Raw genomic sequence first — 18,413 nt, 5'->3', positions numbered from 1 at the left:
TGACTCAATTATGCATTAGTTCAGTCTCTTATATAGTATCACTGTAACAATCTTATATTTTTCAAATTCTTCAGCACTAACTTCCTAAAAACATCCACAAGCTATCCACAAGCTAATAAGTGTCTGTCCCCAGCATCTAAATGACCCATCATCTCCCAAGCAGCCTGAAAAGCCCCGTTACAGAGGAGAGGGGAACACTGATGTTATTATTACAACAAGCGCAGTGCATTTCCCGGCAAATCACCAGCTCCCAAACTCATTTCAACACTGAACTAATTCAATCGCCTCCCACTGATGAGATCCTACAGCCTCCACTGGGCTTGATCTCCCAGTGCCCAGAGGGTGGGGAGACTGGGGAGAGCTCTGGTCTCCCAGTGCCCAGAAGGTGAGGAGACTGGGGAGAGCTCTGGTCTCCCAGTGCCCAGAAGGTGAGGAGACTGGGGAGAGCTCTGGTCTCCCAGTGCCCAGAAGGTGAGGAGACTGGGGAGAGCTCTGGTCTCCCAGTGCCCAGAAGATGAGGAGACTGGGGAGAGCTCTGGTCTCCCAGTGCCCAGAAGGCGAGGAGACTGGGGAGAGCTCTGGTCTCCCAGTGCCTAGAAGGTGATGAGACTGGGGAGAGCTCTGGTCTCCCAGTGCCTAGAAGGTGATGAGACTGGGGAGAGCTCTGGTCTCCCAGTGCCCAGAAGGTGATGAGACTGGGGAGAGCTCTGGTCTCCCAGTGCCTAGAAGGTGATGAGACTGGGGAGAGCTCTGGTCTCCCAGTGCCCAGAAGGCGAGGAGACTGGGGAGAGCTCTGGTCTCCCAGTGCCCAGAAGGTGATGAGACTGGGGAGAGCTCTGGTCTCCCAGTGCTCAGAAGGTGAGGAGACTGGGGAGAGCTCTGGTCTCCCAGTGCCCAGAAGGTGAGGAGACTAGGGAGAGCTCTGGTCTCCCAGTGCCTAGAAGGTGATGAGACTGTCTTTCTGCCTCTCTCCAATCAAAGACTAATGTTGTTTTAACCATTATCATCTGCCCACAGGAATCAGTCAATAGAACATGAAGTGCTCTAACACAGGTATTATGACCAGAGGTGAGGGGACTGGGGAGTGTGTGGTCTCTCTATGGCTTTAGTGCCTAGAAAATGAACAAAAAAATGGAGACTGTAATAGGGTATCCAAAGAACCTTCCATTTCATCTTTCAAAACAACGACATCACCGAGGTGGTGAAGGAGAAAAGGTGGGAAACGTGTCATTTCTCCAGTGCATTTCAGTATCAGGGTGGAGGAGACACCACACTGTGACTCATTTATGAGATGCATCCAACCAGGTCTCCATCTTGTATTAGTGCCCATGATGGAGCTTGAGGCTAATGCCTCACTACGGATAACTGTGCTACAAAGTCCTCCCAGTGCCTGCAGACCTGGTGAGAGAGACATTGGGGAGAGCTCTCTCCCTCCCTCAACTATGGTTCAACCAGCCCCGTAAGGTGTCATATAACCCATACAGGAGTACTGGTGGAGAGCGGTGACATCTCCCAGTACATGGCATAAAGCCATGTGATTGAGAACAAGCTGTTAATTCTGACCATCTTCTATCAATCAGTGGTCTACAGCATCAATCCCAGATCTGTTTGCTGTAATTCCTATGGTCATTGTTATGCTAAATATTCACAGGAGTTGGCTATTCCAAAAATGAATCTGGGACCAGGCTAAGGGGAAAAGTAAGCAAATTTGTCAATTGAGTAGATAGCAAGCTCTTACCCAAAGTATCTATGCACTATTCAGATGATTTCTGTTTTGCAGTGATTTACCAGAGAGGGGGAATGGAAGAAGTCTAAATGAGTTGGAGGAGTGGGGAAACAGCAGCGTAAATCAATTTCACATGTTTCTCTCCAAATGGAAGCTCTGCGGAGGAGATCATTGGTGCTGAATGTAAACGGATGGATGTTTGTGTGTGTGGGGGGTGTGTACTGATGAAAATCACAGAGGAACGAGGCTCCAATTAGTCTGACAAAGCTGTTTTATGGTCTAGTTTTGTATGTTTGTTGTAGTCTCTAGTTTGATATTAGTTTGATATTTCTAATAACTATTTTGTCAACTGTGTCTAATTAAGCAATATGTGCAAGGAGGTGTGGTATATTGCCAATATACCACAGCTAAGGGCTGTTCTTAAGCACAACACAACGCAGAGAGCCTGGATACAGCCCGTAGCCATATACCACAAACCCCCGAGGTGCCTTATTGCTATTATAAACTGGTTACCAACGTAATACAAACAGTAACAAGTATTTTTTGGTCATACCTGTGGAATATGGTCTGATATACCACAGCTTTCAGCCAATCAGCATCCTGGAGCCAAGCTACCCGGTTTAAAACGCAATTAATCTGGTAACTACTCAAAATTTGAACCATTAAAAAAAAAATACAAAAATCTCACTGTGAGGTGGGACTGCTATACCAAACCCGATCACTGACACCGTGACAAATTGTTTCAGAGTAGCAGTGTTTTAACAGATATGTCCAGGCTGCTAATCTCCATCATTTGTATTAACTGCCTGTTTTAACATACCCAAGGCTCCCAACTGAAAGCCTTCAACCACAACAGCTTCTTTTCTTGTGTTTACACAATGGATCTTTGAAGTCAGAGCATTTCTCTGTCACATAAAAAACAAATACTGTAACACAAACTGTTTATAAATGGCCATTTTAGTGGGGTCCTTTGAAATAATTTGACACAACAACATGGATCTCTGTGGCCTTTCAGAGACGGGCTTGACTGCCAACTGGCTGTGATAGTCCAAACACGGGCTGTAACCCTCCACTTCAGTAGCAATTCATTCATTGTTATTAAAGGAAGGGAGGTCTAGTCTAGGAGACACACAGCCATTGGCGTGTACAAAGTACACAAAATAAGTGTGAATACACAGGCAGAGACAGGCAGAAAGAGACAAACAGTACGAGTGTTGTAAAACCATCATTTTAACTTGAATACCAGGTTGACCATCACGACAGTGCATACCATGGCGATACCATCATGCGATTCCAAGCTGATTATCATGCGATACCATCACGATACGCGATACCATCACGACCTCAATACCATCACGAAACGCGATACCATCACATCTGGCGATACCATCAGTACGCGATACCATCACAATACGCGATACCATCAGTGGTCTACGCGATACCAAAAGATGGCATATTAGTCAAAGTCACAGAAAGGCACTTAATCCAGACAGATATTTTGAGTTCATTATCATTATAATAAGACAGCAATGTATGCATTAATGAATCAATTATTCAATCAATTAGTTTTTACATAACAACATAATGGTCATTTATTTGAATGGTAAATCTCTACTGATAATCTGGGTAAATCAAGATGTAGCCAAGGCCTGTTCACAATACAGGTGAAGGCATATTCAATAGGAGTGTGTGCATGCATTGAGTTATTGAGCTTGTTTTGGTTGATTTCACCGGGCTGCAGAGGAAAAACAATCTACTTCCTTTCCATTTGGGACTTGTTTTATTGTGCTGACCAACAACATTTGCATAGAAGAATAAATCTCTTATTTTATGAAATCATTCACACACACACAGTGAGAGAAACGTGACTGAGGTGAGGGAGAAGAAGTCAATAAACACCATTTTTGGCAACGTCTATGTTTTTTTATGTCAATCAGAGAACCTTACGTGCTCTAGAACTATAAGGAGACATCTGCTGATAGACAGACTTGACAGGCACGGTGCTCTAGAACTATAAGGAGACATCTGCTGATAGACAGACTTGACAGGCACGGTGCTCTAGAATTATAAGGAGACATCTGCTGATAGACAGACTTGACAGGCACGGTGCTCTAGAATTATAAGGAGACATCTGCTGATAGACAGACTTGACAGGCACGGTGCACTAGAATTATAAGGAGACATCTGCTGATAGACAGACTTGACAGGCACTGTGCTCTAGAATTATAAGGAGACATCTGCTGATAGACAGACTTGACAGGCACGGTGCTCTGGAGCTATAAGGAGACATCAGCTGGGCTGATAGACAGACTTGACAGGCACGGTGCTCTAGAACTATAAGGAGACATCAGCTGGGCTGATAGACAGACTTGACAGGCACGGTGCTCTAGAACTATAAAGAGACATCTGCTGATAGACAGACTTGACAGGCACGGTGCTCTAGAGCTATAAGGAGGCATCAGCTGGGCTGATAGACAGACTTGACAGGCACAGTGCTCTAGAATTATAAGGAGACATCTGCTGATAGACAGACTTGACAGGCACGGTGCTCTAGAACTATAAGGAGGCATCTGCTGGGCTGATAGACAGACTTGACAGGCACGGTGCTCTAGAACTATAAGGAGACATCAGCTGGGCTGATAGACAGACTTGACAGGCATGGTGCTCTAGAGCTATAAGGAGGCATCAGCTGGGCTGATAGACAGACTTGACAGGCATGGTGCTCTAGAGCTATAAAGAGACATCAGCTGATAGACAGACTTGACAGGCACGGTGCTCTAGAGCTATAAGGAGACATCTGTTGATAGACAGACTTGACAGGCACGGTGCTCTAGAACTATAAGGAGGCATCTGCTGGGCTGATAGACAGACTTGACAGGCACGGTGCTCTAGAGCTATAAGGAGACATCTGTTGATACAGACTTGACAGGCACGGTGCTCTAGAACTATAAGGAGACATCTGCTGGGCTGATAGACAGACTTGACAGGCACGGTGCTCTAGAACTATAAGGAGACATCAGCTGGGCTGATAGACAGACTTGACAGGCATGGTGCTCCAGAACTATAAGGAGACATCTGCTGATAGACAGACTTGACAGGCACGGTGCTCTAGAACTATAAGGAGACATCAGCTGATAGACAGACTTGACAGGCACGGTGCTCTAGAGCTATAAAGAGACATCTGCTGATAGACAGACCAGGCACGGTGCTCTGCTATAAGGAAACATCTGCTGATAGACAGACTTGACAGGCACGGTGCTCTAGAACTATAAGGAGACATCTGTTGATAGACAGACTTGACAGGCACGGTGCTCTAGAACTATAAGGACACATCAGCTGATAGACAGACTTGACAGGCACGGTGCTCTAGAACTATAAAGATACATCTGCTGATAGACAGACTTGACAGGCACGGTGCTCTAGAGCTATAAGGAGGAATCTGCTGATAGACTTGACAGGCACGGTGCTCTAGAGCTATAAGGAGGCATCAGCTGGGCTGATAGACAGACTTGACAGGCACGGTGCTCTAGAGCTATAAAGAGACATCTGCTGGGCTGATAGACATACTTGACAGGCACGGTGCTCTAGAGCTATAAGGAGGAATCTGCTGATAGACTTGACAGGCACGGTGCTCTAGAGCTATAAGGAGACATCAGCTGGGCTGATAGACAGACTTGACAGGCACGGTGCTCTAGAACTATAAAGAGACATCTGCTGGGCTGATAGACAGACTTGACAGGCACGGTGCTCTAGAGCTATAAAGAGACATCTGCTGGGCTGATAGACAGACTTGACAGGCACGGTGCTCTAGAACTATAAGGAGACATCAGCTGGGCTGATAGACAGACTTGACAGGCATGGTGCTCTAGAGCTATAAGGAGACATCTGCTGATAGACAGACTTGACAGGCACGGTGCTCTAGAGCTATAAAGAGACATCTGCTGGGCTGATAGACAGACTTGACAGGCACGGTACTCTAGAACTATAGGGAGACATCTGCTGATAGACAGACTTGACAGGCACGGTGCTCTAGAGCTATAAGGAGACATCTGCTGATAGACAGACTTGACAGGCACGGTGCTCTAGAACTATAAGGAGACATCTGCTGATAGACAGACTTGACAGGCACGGTGCTCTAGAACTATAAGGAGACATCTGCTGATAGACAGACTTGACAGGCACGGTGCTCTAGAACTATAAGGAGGCATCAGCTGGGCTGATAGACAGACTTGACAGGCATGGTGCTCTAGAACTATAAGGCGACATCTGCTGATAGACAGACTTGACAGGCATGGTGCTCTAGAACTATAAGGAGACATCTGCTGGGCTGATAGTCAGACTTGACAGGCACGGTGCCCTAGAACTATAAGGAGACATCTGCTGATAGACAGACTTGACAGGCACGGTGCTCTAGAACTATAAGGAGACATCTGCTGATAGACAGACTTGACAGGCACGGTGCTCTAGAACTATAAGGAGACATCTGCTGATAGACAGACTTGACAGGCACGGTGCTCTAGAACTATAAGGAGACATCAGCTGGGCTGGTAGACAGACTTGACAGGCATGGTGCTCTAGAACTATAAGGAGACATCTGCTGATAGACAGACTTGACAGGCACGGTGCTCTAGAGCTATAAAGAGACATCTGCTGGGCTGATAGACAGACTTGACAGGCATGGTGCTCTAGAACTATAAGGAGACATCTGCTGATAGACAGACTTGACAGGCACGGTGCTCTAGAGCTATAAAGAGACATCTGCTGGGCTGATAGACAGACTTGACAGGCACGGTGCTCTAGAACTATAGGGAGACATCTGCTGGGCTGATAGACAGACTTGACAGGCACGGTGCTCTAGACCTATAAGGAGACATCAGCTGGGCTGATAGACAGACTTGACAGGCATGGTGCTCTAGAGCTATAAGGAGGCATCAGCTGGGCTGATAGACAGACTTGACAGGCATGGTGCTCTAGAACTATAAGGAGACATCAGCTGGGCTGATAGACAGACTTGACAGGCACGGTGCTCTAGAGCAATAAGGAGACATCTGCTGGGCTGATAGACAGACTTGACAGGCACGGTGCTCTGAGCTATAAGGAGACATCTGCTGATAGACAGACTTGACAGGCACGGTGCTCTAGAATTATACAAGACATCTGCTGATAGACAGACTTGACAGGCACGGTGCTCTACCTATAAGGAGACATCTGCTGATAGACAGACTTGGTGCACTAGAATTATAAGGAGACATCTGCTGATAGACAGACTTGACAGGCACGGTGCTCTAGAATTATAAGGAGACATCTGCTGATAGACAGCCACAGGCACGGTGCTCTGGAGCTATAAGGAGACATCAGCTGGGCTGATAGACAGACTTGACAGGCATTTAGAACTATAAGGAGACATCAGCTGGGCTGATAGACAGACTTGACAGGCACGGTGCTCTAGAACTATAACGAGACATCTGCTGATAGACAGACTTGACAGGCACGGTGCTCTAGAGCTATAAGGAGGCATCAGCTGGGCTGATAGACAGACTTGACAGGCACAGTGCTCTAGAATTATAAGGAGACATCTGCTGATAGACAGACTTGACAGGCACGGTGCTCTAGAACTATAAGGAGGCATCTGCTGGGCTGATAGACAGACTTGACAGGCACGGTGCTCTAGAACTATAAGGAGACATCAGCTGGGCTGATAGACAGACTTGACAGGCATGGTGCTCTAGAGCTATAAGGAGGCATCAGCTGGGCTGATAGACAGACTTGACAGGCATGGTGCTCTAGAGCTATAAAGAGACATCAGCTGATAGACAGACTTGACAGGCACGGTGCTCTAGAGCTATAAGGAGACATCTGTTGATAGACAGACTTGACAGGCACGGTGCTCTAGAACTATAAGGAGGCATCTGCTGGGCTGATAGACAGACTTGACAGGCACGGTGCTCTAGAGCTATAAGGAGACATCTGTTGATAGACAGACTTGACAGGCACGGTGCTCTAGAACTATAAGGAGGCATCTGCTGGGCTGATAGACAGACTTGACAGGCACGGTGCTCTAGAACTATAAGGAGACATCAGCTGGGCTGATAGACAGACTTGACAGGCATGGTGCTCTAGAACTATAAGGAGACATCTGCTGATAGACAGACTTCACAGGCACGGTGCTCTAGAACTATAAGGAGACATCAGCTGATAGACAGACTTGACAGGCACGGTGCTCTAGAGCTATAAAGAGACATCTGCTGATAGACAGACTTGACAGGCACGGTGCTCTAGAGCTATAAGGAAACATCTGCTGATAGACAGACTTGACAGGCACGGTGCTCTAGAACTATAAGGAGACATCTGTTGATAGACAGACTTGACAGGCACGGTGCTCTAGAACTATAAGGACACATCAGCTGATAGACAGACTTGACAGGCACGGTGCTCTAGAACTATAAAGATACATCTGCTGATAGACAGACTTGACAGGCACGGTGCTCTAGAGCTATAAGGAGGAATCTGCTGATAGACTTGACAGGCACGGTGCTCTAGAGCTATAAGGAGGCATCAGCTGGGCTGATAGACAGACTTGACAGGCACGGTGCTCTAGAGCTATAAAGAGACATCTGCTGGGCTGATAGACATCTTGACAGGCACGGTGCTCGAGACCATAAGGAGGAATCTGCTGATAGACATGACAGGCACGGTGCTCTAGAGCTATAAGGAGACATCAGCTGGGCTGATAGACAGACTTGACAGGCACGGTGCTCTAGAACTATAAAGAGACATCTGCTGGGCTGATAGACAGACTTGACAGGCATGCTCTAGAGCTATAAAGAGACATCTGCTGGGCTGATAGACAGACTTGACAGGCACGGTGCTCTAGAATATAAGGAGACATCAGCTGGGCTGATAGACAGACTTGACAGGCATGGTGCTCAGAGCTATAAGGAGACATCTGCTGATAGACAGACTTGAATCCAGACAGATATTTTGAGTTATAAAGAGACATCTGCTGGGCTGATAGACAGAATGTTGACAATGTACTCTAGAACTATAGGGAGACATCTGTTGATAGACAGACTTGACAGGCACGGTGCTCTAGAGCTATAAGGAGACATCTGTCATTTAGACAGACTTGACAGGCACGGTGCTCTAGAATATAAGGAGACATCTGCTGATAGACAGACTTGACAGGCACGGTGCTCTAGAACTATAAGGAGACATCTGCTGATAGACAGACTTGACAGGCACGGTGCTCTAGAACTATAAGGAGGCATCAGCTGGGCTGATAGACAGACTTGACAGGCATGGTGCTCTAGAACTATAAGGCGACATCTGCTGATAGACAGACTTGACAGGCATGGTGCTCTAGAACTATAAGGAGACATCTGCTGGGCTGATAGTCAGACTTGACCTGCACGGTGCCCTAGAACTATAAGGAGACATCTGCTGATAGACAGACTTGACAGGCACGGTGCTCTAGAACTATAAGGAGACATCTGCTGATAGACAGACTTGACAGGCACGGTGCTCTAGAACTATAAGGAGACATCTGCTGATAGACAGACTTGACAGGCACGGTGCTCTAGAACTATAAGGAGACATCAGCTGGGCTGGTAGACAGACTTGACAGGCATGGTGCTCTAGAACTATAAGGAGACATCTGCTGATAGACAGACTTGACAGGCACGGTGCTCTAGAGCTATAAAGAGACATCTGCTGGGCTGATAGACAGACTTGACAGGCATGGTGCTCTAGAACTATAAGGAGACATCTGCTGATAGACAGACTTGACAGGCACGGTGCTCTAGAGCTATAAAGAGACATCTGCTGGGCTGATAGACAGACTTGACAGGCACGGTGCTCTAGAACTATAGGGAGACATCTGCTGGGCTGATAGACAGACTTGACAGGCACGGTGCTCTAGAACTATAAGGAGACATCAGCTGGGCTGATAGACAGACTTGACAGGCATGGTGCTCTAGAGCTATAAGGAGGCATCAGCTGGGCTGATAGACAGACTTGACAGGCATGGTGCTCTAGAACTATAAGGAGACATCAGCTGGGCTGATAGACAGACTTGACAGGCACGGTGCTCTAGAGCAATAAGGAGACATCTGCTGGGCTGATAGACAGACTTGACAGGCACGGTGCTCTAGAGCTATAAGGAGACATCTGCTGATAGACAGACTTGACAGGCATGGTGCTCTAGAACTATAAGGAGGCATCAGCTGGGCTGATAGACAGACTTGACAGGCACGGTGCTCTAGAGCAATAAGGAGACATCTGCTGGGCTGATAGACAGACTTGACAGGCACGGTGCTCTAGAACTATAAGGAGACATCAGCTGGGCTGATAGACAGACTTGACAGGCACGGTGCTCTAGAGCTATAAGGAGACATCAGCTGGGCTGATAGACAGACTTGACAGGCATGGTGCTCTAGAGCTATAAGGAGGCATCAGCTGGGCTGATAGACAGACTTGACAGGCATGGTGCTCTAGAACTATAAGGAGACATCAGCTGGGCTGATAGACAGACTTGACAGGCATGGTGCTCTAGAACTATAAGGAGACATCAGCTGGGCTGATAGACAGACTTGACAGGCACGGTGCTCTAGAGCTATAAGGAGACATCTGCTGGGCTGATAGACAGACTTGACAGGCACGGTGCTCTAGAACTATAAGGAGACATCTGCTGGGCTGATAGACAGACTTGACAGGCACGGTGCTCTAGAACTATAAGGAGACATCAGCTGGGCTGATAGACAGACTTGACAGGCACAGTGCTCTAGAGCTATAAGGAGACATCTGCTGGGCTGATAGACTTGATCCTCTCTCAATCAGTAGAAGACGTGAGACACATTTAACAGAACCAAAACTTTTTTCATGTTCTAGTATCGAACAAGTACAGAAGTTTAGGTATACCGTGCAACACCCTCCCGTCTGTCGATAGATAATTAGTCAGGCACACAAAGGACAGAGCCACGCTATCGTACATTCAGACCATGTGGATCAATCAATGCCTTAGTAAGGTCAAATGAAGAGAAAGAAGAATTAACAAGAGAAAGAGAGATCAGCAGACTCAACAAGAGAGAGGGTGAGCATGTACCCTAATTTTAATCCTCTAATAATTATTGACTTTTCTCCCGGGGAAGTTCAATTCCATTTCAGGTTCCATTTATGAAAATGATAAATCCTAATTGGAAGGTCGGCGGAAGTCAAGAATCGATCGCTCAAATCAGTCAATGGCGTGGTTCCCCTTGAACACAGGGCACTGGAGGAGTACAGATTAGAGGAACGATCTTTATATTAAAAGATAACCGCTAGATTGAGGGGATTATCACCTTTTCATTTGTGATCTGGGAACATGAGGGTATGAAGAGGATGTATTTTCCCAAATCCTGGTTGGAGGATTCTGGATTTCCTGCTTATTCCCTCCTGATTCTGGATTTCCTGCTTATTCCCTCCTGATACTGGATTTCCTGCTTATTCCCTCCTGATTCCGGATTTCCTGCTTATTCCCTCCTGATTCTGGATTTCCTGCTTATTCCCTCCTGATTCCGGATTTCCTGCTTTTTCCCTCCTGATACTGGATTTCCTGCTTATTCCCTCCTGATACTGGATTTCCTGCTTATTCCCTCCTGAGTCTGGATTTCCTGCTTATTCCCTCCTGATTCTGGATTTCCTGCTTATTCCCTCCTGATTCTGGATTTCCTGCTTATTCCCTCCTGATTCCGGATTTCCTGCTTTTTCCCTCCTGATTCCGGATTTCCTGCTTATTCCCTCCTGATAATGGATTTCCTGCTTTTTCCCTCCTGATACTGGATTTCCTGCTTATTCCCTCCTGATACCGGATTTCCTGCTTATTCCCTCCTGAGTCTGGATTTCCTGCTTATTCCCTCCTGATTCTGGATTTCCTGCTTATTCCCTCCTGATTCCGGAAATCCTCCAACTGGGATTTCTAGAAAACCAGGAAATGTATTTAAAAGTTCACAAAATGTTTCAAGCCTGTGTGGGATTGAACTATAAGGTATTGGTTCTCTAGAAGCTGTTGGAGAGATATTATCAGACAGTCAGAACGGGGCTCATCCTCATTGTCCGTCACAGCCCTCTTCCTCACCCCTCGACCCGACAGGCCTGACATAAGAGACATACAGGTGTATCAATCGGTGCAGCTGCATGGAGCTTATGCAGTACACAGTTACAAACACACAGGCAGACATGCATACATAGTAACACACACACAAATGCATTGAAAACACCCCCCACACACACAGACACAAATGTGAAAACACCCCCCCCCACACACACAGACACAAATGCATTAGTGTAAACACCCCCCCCCCCCACACACACACACACCTCTCTCTCGCTACATCCTCTCTTTCAGTCAGTGTTTCCATTTGCACCTCTCTCCCTCCCCATTGTGTGGCACAAATCAGTTTGACGGGAAACACGGGTCCCAGTCAGTCACTGTGCGCCTCTCCACTCCTCGTCCCCAGGGTAGCACGCCATTACGCAGAAACAACACCACTAATACACACATTGCCTTTTCTCCTCTAGATAGACAGATACACATGCAGGCAGACATACTGTAGAAGGACACACACACAAACACAATAGGAATTAAGGGAGAAAGAAACTCATTGTGTAAATCAACTCAAGGTGGACTACTGTGGAGAGTCAAGTATTTTGTTTGACAACAAGCCAAGCCTTCAAAAAGGGAAATATGGCAGATAGGGGGATAGAAACGCGGGAAACAGAGTTGCGGGTCTATTATGACCGTGTCTGGGTGGGAGGGGAGGTCATACAGGGCAGGAGCGGAGACTGATATACAAACCTTTGTGTTTGGATCATGGTGTAGTTGTCATTTCAACGCTGCCTGCCCTGGGGTAAGGTAATACAGCTCTGTTCTGTTGCTGCGCTGACTAAAACGACTCAAAAAGGTGGAGTCTGACAAAAAAACATGGTTATTGAGAAATATCTTAGAAATGGCAATGATGACCACCCCGCTCGCTCTCTCCCAACCGGCACTTTGGAGGAGAAAATAAAAACAGGAAAGGAAATAGCAATTGCCTGCATTCAGGGCCATGATAACAAATCTGTACCTTGGAAGTGGTTTCCCTGTTTCCATCATTTATTCATGGCGTCGGGAGTGGATGGAATGAAAAGGTCTCTGTACTATGATTCTAGACTAGAAAGAGAGAGCCACTCTATATTTTGATTCTAGAATAGAAAGAGAGAGCCTCTCTATATTATGATTCTAGACTAGAAAGAGAGAGCCTCTCTATATTATGATTCTAGATGATTCTAGAAAGAAAGAGAGCCTCTCTATATTATGATTTCTAGAATAGAAAGAGAGCCTCTCTATATTATGATTCTAGACTAGAAAGAGAGCCTCTCTATATTATGATTCTAGACTAGAAAGAGAGAGCCTCTCTATATTATGATTCTAGACTAGAAAGAGAGAGCCACTCTATATTATGATTCTAGACTAGAAAGAGAGAGCCTCTCTATATTATGATTCTAGACTAGAAAGAGAGAGCCTCTCTATATTATGATTCTAGACCAGAAAGAGAGAGCCTCTCTATATTATGATTCTAGACTAGAAAGAGAGAGCCTCTCTATATTATGATTCTAGACTCTATATTATGATTCTAGACTAGAAAGAGAGAGCCTCTCTATATTATGATTCTAGACTAGAAAGAGAGAGCCTCACTATATTATGATTCTAGAATAGAAAGAGAGCCTCTCTATATTATGATTCTAGACTAGACCAGAAAGAGAGCCTCTCTATATTATGATTCTAGATTAGAAAGAGAGAGCCTCTCTATATTATGATTCTAGATTAGCCTCTCTAATTAGATTCTAGACCAGAAAGAGAGCCTCTCTATATTATGATTCTAGACTAGAAAGAGAGAGCCTCTCTATATTATGATTCTAGACTAGAAAGAGAGAGCCTCTCTATATTATGATTCTAGACCAGAAAGAGAGAGCCTCTTTATATTATGCTTCTAGACTAGAAAGTGAGAGCCTCTCTATATTATGATTCTAGACCAGAAAGTGAGAGCCTCTCTATATTATGATTCTAGACCAGAAAGTGAGAGCCTCTCTATATTATGATTCTAGACCAGAAAGAGAGAGCCTCTCTATATTATGATTCTAGACCAGAAAGTGAGAGCCTCTCTATATTATGATTCTAGACCAGAAAGAGAGAGCCTCTCTGTTCAAAGAGCTAGCTAGAGGGAGATGAAACATACAGGGACATGTCTCCTGCCTTCCCTCTGTCTCTCACACAAAGGGACACACCGATACCCATCGATACAAACCCACACCCACCCAGATGTGGGTCCATATGTAGCTATAATGAAGCCTTTAGATGAAGCTGTGGATTAATGGAAGCATATGCGGTGTACTTCATTGGAGAGCCGATGTAATTAAGCTTCCTAAGCTCTGGGCGTGTGTTTGTAATGAGGGAGACGGAAGGGCCCCTTCACACACACACGCACGCACGCACGCACGCACGCACGAACACCCCTGAGAGATACTGTTTGTTAAGGATATATGTAACAAAATGTACCATCTCCCCAGGTGAGAACAAACAGTCCACCATACTAGTATTTTGTTAAGTACAGCCCTTATTTATATATGTAACTCCTGTCACTGAATAGTACAGCCCTTATTTATCATCCCACACTCCTGTCACTGCAGAAAGAGCCCTTATTTATCATGGGAAAAAGAACACACTCCTGTCACAGAGAAGTCCACCATCATACAGCTAGTTGTACTACACTCCTGTCACTGCAGAGAAGTACAGCCCTTATTTATCATGGGAAACACAGCGAGTTGTACTACACTCCTGTCACTGCAGAGAAGTACAGCCCTTATTTATCATGGGAAACACAGCGAGTTGTACTACACTCCTGTCACTGCAGAGTAGTACAGCCCTTATTTATCATGGGAAACACGGTGCCCTTTAATTAAATTAGATTCACTCAGTGGCCAGTTTATTAGGTACACCCATCTAGTACCGGGTCTGACTTCGCTTTGATTCCAGAACAGCCTGCATTCTTCGGGGCATGGAAACGTTGCTGTCGGAATCAAGTGACCTAATGTGTGCCAGGAAAACATTCCCCATCCCATTACACCAACGCTACCAGCTTGCACCGTTGGCACGAGGCAGGATGTGGCGATGGACTCATGCTGCTTACGCCAAATCCTGACTCTGCCATCAGCATGACGCAACAGGACTCATCGGACCAGGCGATGTGTTTCCACTCCTCAGTTGTCCAATGTTGGTGATCGCCTGCCCACTGGATCCACTTCTTCTTGTTTTCGCTGATCGGAGGGGAACCTGGTGTGGTCGTCTGCTGCAGATAGCCCATCAGTGTACAGATGAATGTGGTACCTTGGGGTGTTTGGAAATTGCTCCCAAGGATGAACCAGACTTTTTTCTGAGGTCTTGGCTAATTTCTTTTGATTTTCCCATGATGTCAAGCAAAGAGGCACTGAGTCTGAAGGTCGGCCTTGAACTTCATCCACAGGTACACCTCCAATTGACTCAAATGGGGCGGCAGGGTAGCCTAGTGGTTAGAGCGTTGGACTAGTAACCGGAAGGTTGCGAGTTCAAACCCCCGAGCTGACAAGGTACAAATCTGTCATTCTGCCCCTGAACAGGCAGTTAACCCACTGTTCCCAGGCCGTCATTGAAAATAAGAATTTGTTCTTAACTGACTTGCCTGGTTAAATAAAGGTAAAATAAAATAAAAAATAAAAAAAATGATGTCAATTAGCCTATCAGAAGCTTCTAAAGCCATGACATCATTTCCTGGAATTTTCCAAGCTGTTTAAAGGTGAAGTCAACTTAGTGTATGTATACAGTGAATTATAAGTGAAATATTTAGCTAGCAACAGCAAGCTAGCTAAATAGGACAAATTAGCTAGCAAGTGCAAGCTAGCGAGCTAAATTGCCATAAATGATTAATGCTTTTCGACCAGTCCCCATATTAATATAATTGGTTCAGAGTTTGTTTTGATATTTTAACCTGCATGCCGTGATCACGTTTGGTGTGGGAGGACAAAATACATTTATGCACGCACGCAGCTGGTTTGGGTTCCGTGTAAGTGTATGTAAACTTTCGACTTCAACTGTCGCAATCCACGGCCACGTGTCTGTAGGAGCTAACCAGATTTTGTTAGATTTGATTATTGGATCTCTTAACATCACACTCCAACCAACTGAGCCAGCTGCACTATCAAATTGGCATCAGCCAATAGAGAAAGTGTACTGGTGATGGTTGACTGTGTGAATGGATTGTGTATTGAAGTGAGATCTTATGTCTAGTAGAGAAAATACTGCTCTCTTTAAGTGTTGGACAATCCCTTGGCCAGGCTAACGCAACATCTCTCAATCTCTGTTCTACAGTCAGCTTCATCTACATGTTTTTCTAATTATAATGTATTCCGTCAGAAATCACTGAATGGCTTCTACATACAGTGGTGTGATGATAACAATGACTTTTAACACCCCCTCCCTTCATCCAAGTCGATGGATTTCACTTGTCTAAATCATTTGATTCCTTGAATCTCTCCCTGTCATTCAGGTCCTTAGCAGTCTGCCCGACTAAGAACCCGAGCTTAGCATTGTGACAGCAGAAATGAAAGGCAGAGAAATCTCATCTTCGTTTAACGCTGCCAGGCATTCAACCACCGGCCCAAATATTGTTTTATTATCTTTCTCACATCTGAGCTACCGAGGGGTAAGGACAAAAGTTGGAGGCTATTTGGAACACATTTTTAAAAAGGAAATGTTAATCTGGACTTTTCGAACTGGGCGATCATTTTGTGTATGGAGCCTGTATGCCAGGTTAGCGTTGACTGGCGTTTCCTATCAAAAATGAAATCATACCTCGAGGCCTGCGAGGAGGGTCGTTGAGATGTTTCACCTGTTCAATGCTAAACAGGTGACACTTAGCATTGCTGTGACTCACCTTAAAGTTTGCTCGAAATGCAATCATGGAAATTGTGACATATGACCGATTATGCAGGATTTGAAAATAATTCTATCTCGGAAGCCCTCCTCCTTTCGACGACCTCTGTCTCTCTTCCACCATGCCTCTCACTTCCATTTTACACACAGGCAATGTCTCGGAGGAACAGGGTTTGAAAAAAACGATGAAACAAGCAGGCAAACAGTGTTGTCAGGCGCCGCTGATTGAAACCACAAGGTCATCGCAGAGCGAGGGAGCAAGGGGAGAGAAATGAGAGACAGAAGAAAATCTGTGGAACAGTGAGACTCTCCAGGGACTCACTCTCCAATCTCCCCCTCGCTGTCTGTCTGTGCGTGTGTGTCTGTGTGCGTGTGTGTACCTGGCGAGCGCAGGACTCTGTTATAGTGTTGAGCTTGAGGTGCAACACAAGTTTTGGCACCTCCCTTGTTCTACTTCATCCCAGCTCTGTACCTCTCCACACTCCTCCCTCCCGCCCTCCCTTACCTTGTAGTTCTCCACTCTTGCTGTACAGCTCTCTCCGCTGTTCCCTCAGGTAGGCACTCATGCTGATGGCGTGAGACGACGACTCAAACCTGGAAGAGAGAAACACACATTCACTCTAGCCTGGTCCCAGATGTGTTTGTAACGTCACTCTAGCCTGGTCCCAGGTCTGTTTGGGCTGTCTCTCTAGCCTGGTCCCAGATGTGTTTGTGCCGTCTCTCTAGCCTGGTCCCAGGTCTGTTTTGGTCTCTCTAGCCTGGTCCCAGATGTGTTTGTGCTGTCTCTCTAGCCTGGTCCCAGATGTGTTTGTGACTGTCTCTCTAGCCTGGTCCCAGATGTGTTTGTGCGTCTCTCTAGCCTGGTCCAAGATGTGTTTGTGCCGTCTCTCTAGCCTGGTCCCAGATGTGTTTGTGCCGTCACTCTAGCCTGGTCCCAGATGTGTTTGTGCCGTCACTCTAGCCTGGTCCCAGATGTGTTTGTGTCACTTAGCCTGGTCCCAGATGTGTTTGTGCCGTCACTCTAGCCTGGTCCCAGATGTGTTTGTGCCGTCTCTCTAGCCTGGTCCATAGATGTGTTTGTGCCATCACTCTAGCCTGGTCCCAGATGTGTTTGTGCCGTCACTCTAGCCTGGTCCCAGATGTGTTTGTGCCGTCTCTCTAGCCTGGTTCCAGATGTGTTTGTGCCGTCACTCTAGCCTGGTCCCAGATGTGTTTGTGCCGTCACTCTAGCCTGGTCCCAGATGTGTTTGTGCCGTCACTCTAGCCTGGTCCCAGATGTGTTTGTGCTGTCTCTCTAGCCTGGTCCCAGATGTGTTTGTGCCGTCACTCTAGCCTGGTCCCAGATGTGTTTGTGCCGTCACTCTAGCCTGGTCCCAGATGTGTTTGTGCCGTCACTCTAGCCTGGTCCCAGATGTGTTTGTCACTCTAGCCTGGTCCCAGATGTGTTTGTGCCGTCACAAGCCTGGTCCCAGATGTGTTTGTGCCGTCACTCTAGCCTGGTCCCAGATGTGTTTGTGCTGTCTCTCTAGCCTGGTCCCAGATGTGTTTGTGCCGTCACTCTAGCCTGGTCCCAGATGTGTTTGTGCCGTCACTCTAGCCTGGTCCCAGATGTGTTTGTGCTGTCACTCTAGCCTGGTCCCATATGTGTTTGTGCTGTCACTCTAGCCTGGTCCCAGGTCTGTTTGGGCTGTCTCCTAGCCTGGTCCC

At 46.4% G+C, this 18,413-nt stretch overlaps 1 pseudogene; it reads right to left on the bottom strand.

Moving 5' to 3' along the window:
* Window positions 1-277: 277 nt before the first annotated feature.
* Window positions 278-18,413, bottom strand: part of LOC135516585 (exocyst complex component 4-like) — a 112,130-nt pseudogene continuing 93,994 nt past the window's right edge.

The sequence above is a fragment of the Oncorhynchus masou genome, chromosome 27, assembly GCF_036934945.1.
Source record: "Oncorhynchus masou masou isolate Uvic2021 chromosome 27, UVic_Omas_1.1, whole genome shotgun sequence".
NCBI lineage: Eukaryota > Metazoa > Chordata > Actinopteri > Salmoniformes > Salmonidae > Oncorhynchus > Oncorhynchus masou.
Note: the sequence above shows the minus strand (reverse complement) of the source record. Positions and strands in the feature narration are given on the sequence as shown.